This window comes from Amblyomma mixtum, chromosome 2 (assembly GCF_055824585.1).
Source record: "Amblyomma mixtum isolate Tamu chromosome 2, ASM5582458v1, whole genome shotgun sequence".
Lineage (NCBI taxonomy): Eukaryota > Metazoa > Arthropoda > Arachnida > Ixodida > Ixodidae > Amblyomma > Amblyomma mixtum.
Window position 1 is genome coordinate 181,686,960 of NC_143013.1, and position 12,035 is coordinate 181,698,994.

Here is a 12,035-nt window from a genome sequence, read left to right on the forward strand (position 1 = left end):
TAGTCTGATGGCGTACTTCAATATCGACGATAATATTTCTTCGGTTCCGTGTCATATTTTGTTGACAATGGTATGTGGTGTTTGACGTTCCGCTGGAATTTTAGCAGCCTTGTAGAGAAGGAGGACAAAATACTTTCTATCACAGTAGGTTTTCTAACCTACACTGCTACTTAACAGGCTGCGAGCCGTGTTTAAATTCCCCCTTCATCGGAAAGAGAATGTCGGGATTGAGTTTTCGTCCAGCATTGATGAGGCAGAACAATCCCCCTCCGTTACCTCCAAACTCATAACAGCTCAGACTACAAGGAAGAACGGTTACAGCAGCCAACAAAACGCTCAATAGGGCCGACTCCATCGCCTGGCTCCAGTCCCAGGTTCTCGCGTACCTTAATATTTACCACAATTACCTATCCTTCACAACGTAATGCCCCTAATGCTGTCCGCAGTGCATCAAATAAAACCCAACACTCCATCACTGTGTCTCGGAGTGCCTGAACCCACTAGAAAATCAAACACCTCTCTCCCACCCTTAAAAGTGCTCACGAAATCCTGCCCTCTCCGGCTCGGATCCGATCAGCCAGCAATCGCTGATTGAGCGGGAGGTCCGGATCGCGTCAACCGTCGGGCTCCTAGACTGAGGACTTCGCTCATTACTGACGGCTGCAATAATACTAAATAAATGTTTTTGCTACCAACACCATTGTACAGTGACCTTCCGATCAACAGCTAAGCGACGAAGCCTCTGCGTCAACAACGGACATGAGTGCGATGTTTTTGAATAGCCATGCAACTACTCCGTTTTGTAATAACAAGCTCTTCATGGCCTTTTTTCTTAGTAAGACAACATACTTGTACCTCCTAATTTGCTAACTACGTGTTGGAGAGAGATTTCGGCTTGCAGAGGGCAATTTCTTAATTGGAACTCGCCCTTTTGAATGTCCTGTTGCTTTTTTCTAACGGAGACTTTGATTAGGTGAACATCAAAGGTACTTAAAAAGCACTTTGTATTTAAAATTCTATGTCATATGAACTAATTTGCAATCCAGTTCGGGCAAAAAAATATCCTGAAAGAATTTTGATAGGATAATGTAAAAGGTCGCACGTTTGAGAGTAGAATGTAATATCCTGAAAATATGTAATACAATAATAAAACCCTTTAAACAAAAAAGTCGTGCCTTCACTGCAGTAGTGTGTTAAAAGAAGGAAGAGGTGGGCGCTGAAATTGGACTGTTTGATAACCGCGAGATTAAAATAAACAATGGCGAGAAAAAAGAAATGGAGCTGGCCGAAGTCTTGAAGGTTAAGAGCTGAATGAGAAATTAAGTGTAAGGCATAAAAGAACTATTAACCTCAAAGGAAGCCTGCCCATGTTTGTTAGACTTTATTTCTGACATTAGAGTCTATAAGAAGGTCTCGCGCGCTTAAATAATAGCTTACTGCTCACCTTCCTGTCTTGTAAGTAACTTGGTTTCATAAAAAAAGGCGCAACCCTCGGCTTTTATTCCACTAAAAAACTAAGATCCCTGTGATCACAACAACACTTCAGCATTGCGTCTTATCTCGATGTGTCTAGTCAAGCCCAGCGTAAACGAACTGATTCTGCAAGATTCAAAGTTACGTTTTCTTTTAATCTCGCACCTACCAGTAAACGTCTAGAGGTTAGCCACGTTGCTTACGTTGTATCCAGGTGACGATAGCCGGTGATCTTGTACACTCTGAAAAATAAATTAGCACAGATCGCCAGCATGAACTGGATAAGGCTTCCTTTGCACAACTGGAGAGTTTGGATCAGTTCATCCGTCCAAATCTGTCGTGAGACCATCTGACTAAAAGAAAAGCTGAGGATGTCTGCTTTGTACAAATTAGCAATAAGCGGAATAGGTTGCAGCAGTATTCCTAGAATCGTTGAACACGAAATGATAGCGGCGTATGTCGCAGGGAAAAGGGGATATGATTTTTCAGAAACTATATATGAATATTTTTTTTCTTGCAGTACACTCCATGCGATATTAGGTCTTGACAAAGGGCAAACACAAACGTGAAAATGTTGATTCTTTTCTTGGTGGTCGCCAATCGAGAATAGGCAAAGTACTGAAGAAAGAAAGAATGAGTTCTTCAAATTAAGTTGGCTGTTCCTTATTTAATTGCAGATTGGAATGGTCCACCTGTTTGTTTTATCGCGTCCTTGGAGATGCTGAAATCAGTCATATAAACTTGGGAAATTCGTGCCTCCTTTGTGCGTGTTTTTTTTTTCAAATTTCTTGAGTTACGGTTTGATTCTTGCATATATGCCTGCGGTTTGACAGCAGTTTTCTTCCGGTGTACAAAATGTGTTGGTGTGTTTCTTAGAGTTGGATTTTTCATCTTTTTTGTGTTTTATTTATCTCTAAGCCGCTTGTGCTGGGGCACTTACACTGCAGCATCTGGTAAATGAATAAATAAATTTAAAACCAGCCACGAAAATGAAAGCTTAATATGCCCTTCCTCGTTTGCTCATTTTTCCCCGTAAGTTACTTTACTTGTGTAGGCGACATCTCCAGAAGTAAAAGCGGACTTGGTGGCAAAGTGTTACGAGAGACCAGGGGAAAAGATAGGCTTCAAACATTTCCGTCGTTTGTGTCGACTAGCTTTCTTCTAATTTTATGTTTAGAAAAACAACAAAAAAATTACGAACTTCCTGACGAACGTTCTGCACAGACAACATTCCGCTCAATCGCCTTTGCCTCATCTTTGCGTAATGTCACAACCCGGCGCGCTGCTTGTGCCTTAGCACTAGTATTAATGTTTGAATATGCTATCACACAGTTGACATCATTGCATGCTGTTTGGTCCTGCAAGGAGCATCTGATCCTCACGATGAGCGCAATTTTGGCATAGATGCAATGAACATGTTTCAGGAATACTATTTTCTCACAGCAAATGTTGAGACACACGTCCAGGCCCACAGAATGCAGTGAAATAAAATCGCATACAGCGGCTTACTTAGTAACGTTGGGTGAATATTGGATTGTTGAGTTGAGAGACCCGCTTGTAATGGGCCCTGACTGTGTGGCCCGGACGCAGAGACTCTCATTACCGTAGTAGGCATCGCTGGCAAAGTTTCGGTAGACCAGGTACCATGTCTCGTTCAGGGGGAAGCACTGCAGCAGAAACGGGGAGCGTTGTCATTTTATACTGCCGGGAATCTTTGTAGCATTTGTTTGTTCATTCTTCGAAGCTACCGGCACGCCGTTTTATCGCTTTGTTTGCGAGGCAAGACACGGCGAGATGTATCTACATTATTCTACATTGTTCTGGAATTCTGTAGTAACTTTGCACCCTTAATCTAAAAAGTTTCTCTGCAAGCTTTAAATTGAGCATGGATCAGAGCGGTGGGCGTTCTGTTCGACGACCGCCGAGCAAGCCTGTTACTACCCCGCCGCCGAGTCATTCAGTTCTTTGCTGGCGCGAGTCAGCCCAAACAAAGAGGTTCGTTTGGAAGCCATTCTCGCTGTTTTCCTGCTCGCCAGACTGCAGTCACCACTACGTGACAATATACGTTGCGTTATTCGATAACGCTCTGTGCATAGAGAATTACAAACCGGTTCTGCAGGCAGGCAAAGCGAAACGCCGTAGTAAAAGGCTTCGAATTAATTTTGACCATATAGGCGTTAGCGTAGACTCGTCCACAAACCTTCCTAGAGCACTCGAACGGGACACTGCCGTGTACACTTATGTCATTTGTTATCCCCCTAGGGCTCAAAGCCGGATGTTATCGTTCATGCATATTCCAATTAATTGCGTTTAACTCTTCATGCCTTTAAAAGCAGTACACTCCCGCCATGCAGCGGCGATTGTTATCAGTGCACAAGAGAGCGCGGCGTGCGAGTGCTCTATACAGCTGTGTGGGCGACTCTGCATCGGCATCGCCCAGCCCATGGGCTTTTCGTGTCACCTCCTGAGCCGGCGTGGTCGCTTAGGGGTTAATCAATTCGGTTGCTGAGCCCAAGGACGTGGGCTGAAATGCCTATCACAACAGACCATTGTTGGTGCAGGTGACATGCAAAAATAGGATATTACAGTGCAATGTCAGTGTACAGTCTGTGAAAAGTAACCAGGCTGCATGGTTTGCTTCTCAGTCGTATAGTAAAGCTATTATGCCAGCCCTCAAGTTGTAAATGTCTGTATGGTAAGGAGAACCCTTGTTCTCACCTTTGAAGAACTTTTCGATCTTTAGGGAAGCCATGAGGGCTCTACTATACGAACGAGAAGCACACCAAGCAGCCTGGTTACTTTTGACAAAGACTGTACCTCACACAACTCCAGGAGGTGTAAATTAACTGGGATCTTCCTCAGTTGGTGTCCTTCGTCCACTACCATAGCACTCTGGCAGCTTTGTCACTAAATTGTTGAGACCATTTCCAAAGTGTTCAGCCTCCATCGAAATATGGATTGGCTTCGATTCAATCACGCAACCATAGGTACAGCAGAAGAAAGCTACAGCCATTTATGACTTGGCAGATAATTTCATACAAAAAGCCGGTGCATTAAGCTTGAGAGCGATGCTCTTCGTTGAGGCGTTAAAAACCGCAGCTGGCGCGTGCAGCGGCAAGCCGCATGACCTGTCCAGTGATTTCCTTGTAGAGATTCATGCTATATGCAAGAGTGAGACAGAACTACTTTGCCTTCGGAGGAGGGTTTCGTCCGCGAACCTATTCCGAGTCTAACGCCTGCGCATACCGTCGTGAGTGGATGCGGCGTCAGCAAGATCGAGCTGTACAAGATGCTGAAGGCGAAGCCGAGAGTCTTCCTTGTCAAACGAGGCCGCCGTCGCAAGATGCTCGTGGTGTACGTTTGGGATTCTTTGACGCGTGGCAGGGAAGCATCCGGAATGGCTGCTCCTTGCCTGCCTAACGGGCTTTGACAAATGAATAGCGTGGTTGCGGAGTGAAAGAGAGGAGGAAATGGCGACAACAGAGGTGAGATGCCGCATTCTCGGTCATCCCGCCCAAATGCGTAAGACAGCAGAGAAGTGCTGTACGAAGAGTGCGACGAACAAATTATTGCAAAATGCGCAGTAAACCCGTTGACTATTCGTCTTCAATGTGTGACAGTGTGATCTGAAGTAACCATACAGCCACGACACTGGCTGTGTTTGGACCCCGCTTACCTTGTGGCCGATATTTTACCTTCATAATGTTTGCGACTTGCTTCGTTTTTCTTCCAGTCTTGGGTACAAGACCGACCGGTCGACAGTGAAGGGGTACTATATCACCGTCTACTGCCATTGCGCTTTCTACTGCTAAAAGTTCAACCACCCCATACAACGACCACATGCGCGTAGAACCTTAGAATCTCGCATCCTTAGAATCTCGCAGAACAATAGCACTTATCTGCCTCTTCCACAAAATTCTTTGCAGCCATCATTTCTTCACACTACCTCTTACAAAACCGGCCCGCACATCCCACCGATTGCATAATCACCTCAGGTTTAAACGCCGTTCGGGAAGGACCAGTGCATTCAAGTCATCAGCCCTGCCCCGTGCAATCATTTATTGGACTAGTCTTCCTGACAACATTGTTCCGATCTCAATTATGTTATTTTCAAAGAAAAATAAGCAACATTTTGTTCTGAAGTGTGTTCTGTAGTGTGTTTTTCCATTTAGTTCAATTTTCTGGTTGGCTGCTTGTTGTTGTATCACGATGTTAAAATAACCATCTTCTACTTGCTTCTTTTTCGCACCCCATTTATGTGACCCCCTCTCACCTAATACTATGTCGGAGCCCGTGAAGTATTTGAATAAATAAATAAAAAACCAAAACGACATCGCGAACAATTATTTTTGTGTATACTTGGCCAGATCAACACTTCAAACCATAAAAATTTCTTTACCAGCAGCTACTTGAAGTAACAACCCTAAAAATATGTCTCCACTCACAACCAGTCACTGAACCACACCGTCCGCGATCGCACGCCAAAGATTACGTTCCTGACATTATACATCTTCTAATTACATTCTTAGACGCCGTGCCCACATTCAGAAATGATAGCATTCTTGAATTAACATCATGAAATATTTGTGCCGGTACTGCAGGGAACCTCACTTATTAACGGTGGGTACGCCGGAATGGGGTTGTGTCCGCTGGACTGTAGGCAAAAATACTTTACTGGGAGTGATGCAGGACAGTTCATGAAATGAGGCCACAAAAGAAAATTAGCGAGTAAATAACAGTAGAAGTGATTATGAGTATAGATATTTTTTTCTGTGTACTGGCGTCTGTTACCAAAAGCGCAAGAAAGAACGTTAGTGATGAGTTCAGGTCGCCATTGTACGAACATCACCATCAGCCTGACTATGCCCACTGCAGAACAAAGACTTCTCCTATATCTCTCGAATGAACTGTCTCTGGTGCCAGCTACAGCACCATTGCCCTTGCTAACTTCTGTGCCTCCTGCGCAAAAATGTTTCCGCCGCTCCCTGCTGTGCTTGTCTCCTGTTGGAATTCCGCCCTTTACCATTAACGGCCATCGGTTATCTTGCCTTCCCATTGCATGCTTGCCCACGCCAATTTATTTTTCTTGACTTCGATGAGGATGTCATTAACCAGCGTTTGTGCCCTGATCCACTCCGCTCTCTTCCAGTCTATTTGCGTTCCATCTATCTTTTTCCTTTCCATACCTCGCTGCGTTTTGCCTAAGTACAAGTGGAATCTGTAGTGGCCCTCCTGACGCGCTGTGGTCGCACGACAGTACTCACGCCGTTAGCAGCTCCAGACAAGGAAGAAGTTGGCACTAGGCCGCCGCAGCGCGAGCCGCGCAATAAGAACTAGTTCAAAGCCCAACCTTGTCAAAGTTATAGTTCTTATTCGCCCTAGCTCCTACAAATCCATTTCGTTAGACTACAAGCTCCTGCCCCTGCAGGTTGGTTTGCTTTGTGAGGTTTAATGTCCCAAAGCGACTCAGGCTAACAGGAACGCTTTACTAGAGGGCTCTGAATAATTTAGACCCCATAGGATTCTTTACTGTGCACTGAGATCGCAGAGCACACGGGTCTCTAGCATTTCGCCTTCATCGAAATGCGACCGGCACTGGCGAGAATCAAACCAGCGCCTTTCGGGTCAGCAGCCAAGCGTCATAACTACAAAGCCACCACAGCGGCTTTCCGTCCCTTAAGTAAAGATCAGAAAAATACAGCTGTTATATACTTTCATTTTGAGAGATATTGGCAAGCTGGAATTCATAATTTGACAATACCTTATGAAAGCGCCTCACCCCATTCCTGTTCTAGTTATTTCTGTATAGCTGTATAGCTTTCCTTTGTAGCCGTATGGCTGCGCTTGGGTGGATGCCATGAGTAATTACTCCCTTATTATTTCTATATCGTGATCCGGACCTGCGGTCCCTACCTGACCTAATTAAATTTATACCTTTACCACTTCTCGCACCTCATTACGAATTGTAAAGTGCTGTTCCCGTTCGAGACTCTTGAGCAAAACTTCATATTTCTGAAAATTATTTTTATACCCACCATTTTGCTTTGCTTGTGTAATTATTTGATCATGGATTGCAATTCAGCCTCAGAATTCTCCACAAACTCTTACCCTGTTTGCTCACAGTGCAGGTCTCTGAATACCTCACGGAAACAGGCGGCAATCAGCAATGGAGATATTTTCTCTCCCTGCCTGACAACCCATCTTTAGTGGAATTTTATTGCTTTTTCATGGCAGACTTTGGCTGCTGTGCAGCAGTTAACGATATTGCCACGTATATTTGTAGCGTACGTTCGTTCGCGCAAGGCCGCCTAAAAGGGGCGTTATCATTTTTGTTCGGGACGCGAGGAGCTACAGGACTAATCTCGATTTTTCACAGCCATGAACAGCTGCATCTACGTGTTTCTAGATTACTCTAGATGATCTCGACCTGTTATCTCGAAGTTTCCTTGCCGGCTTTAAATTGAACGATGCCGCGAGCAGCGGGTATTCGTAGTTCGACAATTGACGAGCACGTTTGTTGCTCACGCCGCCACCGAGTGATTCAGTTCTTTTGCGGGCGCAAGTCAGCCTAAATAAAGAGCTTCGTTTGCAAGGCTTGTTGCTGTTTTCCTGACTGCTGGATTGCCGGCACTAGAACGTGACATCTGGAGGAGGTGCTGGGTAACCTTCCATGTTCCGAACACCCCCCACAAGTCGTGACGCCAGCCCTCTCAGTCATTCACCGCAGGACCTGAGTCCAGTCCACCGCGCAAGCCGACGTCTGCTAGGTGACGCTCCTGAGTTAGGGACTCTGCCGGACCCTACCCGGAAACGAAAGCCAGTAGCAACGTCCACCATGAGCTTGCCCCAGACGACGACTCCAATCATTTTTCACCAGCCCAGGGTGCCACCAACCTTCGACACTACGTCTGGTACCGACCTGGAAGAATGGCTGGAAGAGTTCGACCGTGTGGCTATCTTCAACAACTGGGACGATGCCACTAAACTTAGGTACGTCTTCTTCGCCTTAGAGGTACCAGCAAGAATCTGGTTTGAGAATGAGGAAGCTAGCCTGACTAGCTGGAAAACCTTCAAGGAGAAGCTTCTCAAGACCTTCACAAACGTCGTGCGAAAGGAGAGAGCCCAGCAGCTCCTTAAGTCACGCATACAACACCCAAACGAGACCGTTGTAGTCTACACTGAGCAGATGAAGCGTCTCTTCCGGTGGGCCGACGCAAACATGAAGGAAGAAGAGAAGGTGAAGTTGCTTATGCGAGGATTTAAAGAACAACTCTTTGCGGGCCTCGTACGGAACCCACACAAAACCGTCGCGGAATTCGTCGAAGAGGCATCCACCATGGAAAAAACACTTGATGCCAGTGCCCGCCAGTATGACAGCCAGCAGCGCTTTTTGTCAGCAAGCTGCATGGACACCGCTAACATCGATAACCCGCGCGAGGTTATACGTGAAATTGTGCGAGAAGAGCTCCGACAATTGCTGCCAACAGGACCGCAGCCGCAGCTCACTTCGCTCACCGACGTCATCCGGGACGAGGTGCAACAGGCATTGGGTGTGACACCGACCACCACGCAGCCTCTGGAGCCTCCAGCCATGACTTACGCCGCAGCAGTGCGCCGTCCCGCACCTCGACGACGGGACCCAAGCCCCTGTCGCCCTCAGCCAGCTGCGCTGGACCGCCACCCTATTGCCCCAACCCGACCGTCCTACGAGCGTCGCACAAGGCCGAGGAAATGCGACGAGTGGAGAACACCCGACCGGCGCCGCCCTCTATGCTTCCACTGCGGCCAAGCCGGTCACGTCCTCCGGCACTGCGCATACAGAAGACTGGGCATCCGAGGGTTCTCTTACGACGCTCCACGACCCCGACCCGGCCAGCGACCAGCCGAAATCGAGGATTTTTTGCGTCGGGAAGGATGCTCATCGCCGAGCCGCCTATCACGTTCCCCGTCGCCATCTTCACCGCGATTTGTATCTCCTAGCCGAGATTACACGATGCGTGGACGCTCCCCCAGCCCCCGAAGCTTAAACTAGATAAAGCAGCCTCTGGAGGTGAGGTTGCTTCTGAGCGCAAGAACAAAGATCCTCCATCGACGAAAACGCAAGGCCATTCCTCAACTACGACGAAAACACCGACGACGACGACGACGACGCGGCCAGACTTGAACCTTATACCACCGCCCAGAGAAGTAACGTCGGAATACGCCCACCGCAGTCTCACTGCCCGACGAAGCTGAAATCGTACACCGAGGACAACGGGCAATAGGAAAACGAGAACAAGTGACCTTGAAGTTATGGTCGACGATCACGCAGTTACTGCCTTGGTGGACACCGGAGCTCACTACTCCGTCATGAGTGGGCGACTCGCTGTCGGACTCAGGAAGGTAACAACAACTTAGGATGGCCCGCTGGTCCGCACCGCAGGTGGCAACCTGATACCGCCGTCAGGACGCTGCACCGCGAGAGTTACTTTAAACGGGAGAACCTATGCGACAACCTTTCTGATCCTACAGCAGTGCTCGCGAGACGTGATTTTGGGAATCGACTTCCTGAATGAACATCGAGCGATCATCGACCTTCGATCTAAGTCGATCAAGCTTTCCACGGGCAAAGCCATAACTGTTGCGACGAGCGCGACTTTAAACGTCCTCGACGAAGCATTGAGCGTGCCGCCCCGATCAAGTGTCCTCGCCTGCATAGGTACTGGAGACATCGAAAATGCCGAAGGCGTCATCGAGGGGAACACCCAGTTACTCCTGGATCGAGGATTGGGCGTCGCATGGGGAGTCGCCGAAATCCGACATGGCCAAGCCCAGGTGTTGCTAACCAATTTCACCGAAGAATACCGGCATCTAAACAAAGGTACGACGATCGCTTTCCTCGTGGGGCTGGCAGACATCAGAGACATATTTGCCCTACCCGACCAACCCGTAGAACCATCTGACCAAGGCCATCAACCAACGTTTGATATCAACCGAGAATTACCACGGAGCAGACAAGACCAAAAGACCAAGCAGTCTTCTTCGAAAGTACAGCGATTGCTTCTCATCAGCATCGAATGTGCGACGAACCCGGCTTGCTAAGCACCGCATTGTCACCGACGAACACGCCCGACCACTGCGACAGAGCCCCTACCGCGTATCGCCGCTAGAACGCCCAGCTATCCGCAAGAGAGTTGAGGAAATGCTTCGTGATGACGTCATCCCGCCATCGAGGAGCCCCTGGGCAGCACCAGTCGTCCTAGTGAAAAAGAAAGACGGCACCCTTCGCTTTTGCGTCGATTACCACCGCCTGAACAGCGTTACGAAGAAGGATGTCTACCCCCTCCCCCGCATCGACGATACATTGGACCAGCTGTGCAACGCTAAGTACTTCTCATCGATGGACCTGTAGAGTGGCTACCGGAAAATTGAAGTCGACGAAAGAGATCGTGAGAAGACTGCGTTCATCACACCAGACGGACTCTTCGAGTTCAAGGTGATGCCATTCGGCCTCTGCTCTGCGCCAGCGACGTTCCAGCGAGTAATGGATACGGTGATCGCAGGCTTGAAGTGGCAAATTTGTCTAGTCTACTTAGATGACGTTGTCTTCTCCGCAAGCTTTGAATACCATCTCAGAAGGCTTCAGATAGTGCTGGAAACAATCAAGTCTTCAGGACTAACACTAAAACCAGAGAAGTGCCACTTCGCCTACGAGGAGCTGCTGTTCCTTGGTCACGTCGTAAGCAAGGATGGAATTCGCCCAGACCCTCAGAAGACGGCTGCGATCGCAGAGGTTCCACAGCCTAATGACAAGAAAGCTATACGCAGATTCCTTGGATTGTGCGCTTATTATCGGCGATTCGTGAACTTTTCGCGCATCGCAGAACCTTTGACCCAACTTACCAAGGCTGTCGTGCCTTTTAAATGGGAAACGCCGCAAGCGGAAGCTTTAAAAGAGCTGAAGCGTCGCTTACAGTCCCCTCCTGTGCTTAGGCACTTTGATGAAAACGCCGAAACCGAAGTCCATACCGACGCAAGCAGTGTCGGCTTAGGAGCGGTCCTCGTTCAGAAAAATGGAAGACAGGAGAAAGTTATCGCGTACGCTGGCCGTTCACTGTCGAAAGCCGAGGCCAACTATTCGACCACCGAGAAAGAATGTCTCGCAATTATTTGGGCCACGTCGAAATTTCGCCCCTACCTGTACGGGCGACCATTCAAGGTGGTGAGCGATCACTATGCTCTGTGCTGGCTAGCCAATTTGAAACATCCCTCCGGCCGCCTTGCTCGTTGGAGCCTGCGCCTTGCTCGTTGGAGCCTGCGCCTTCAAGAATTCGACATAACTGTGGTCTACAAATCTGGCCGCAAGCATTCCGGCGCACACTGCTTGTCGCGAGCCCCCGTCGACGCCGCACCGGAAGAGGAAGACGGCGACGCTTTCTTAGGACCGTTAAGCGCCAGCAGTTTCGCGCAGCAGCAGCGCTCGGATCCTCAGTTGCAAAGCCTAGTTGCTTATCTGAAAGGCAAGACCGCATCGCCTCCCCGAGGATTCAAGCGCCAACTGTCGTCCTTCGTCATTCACAATA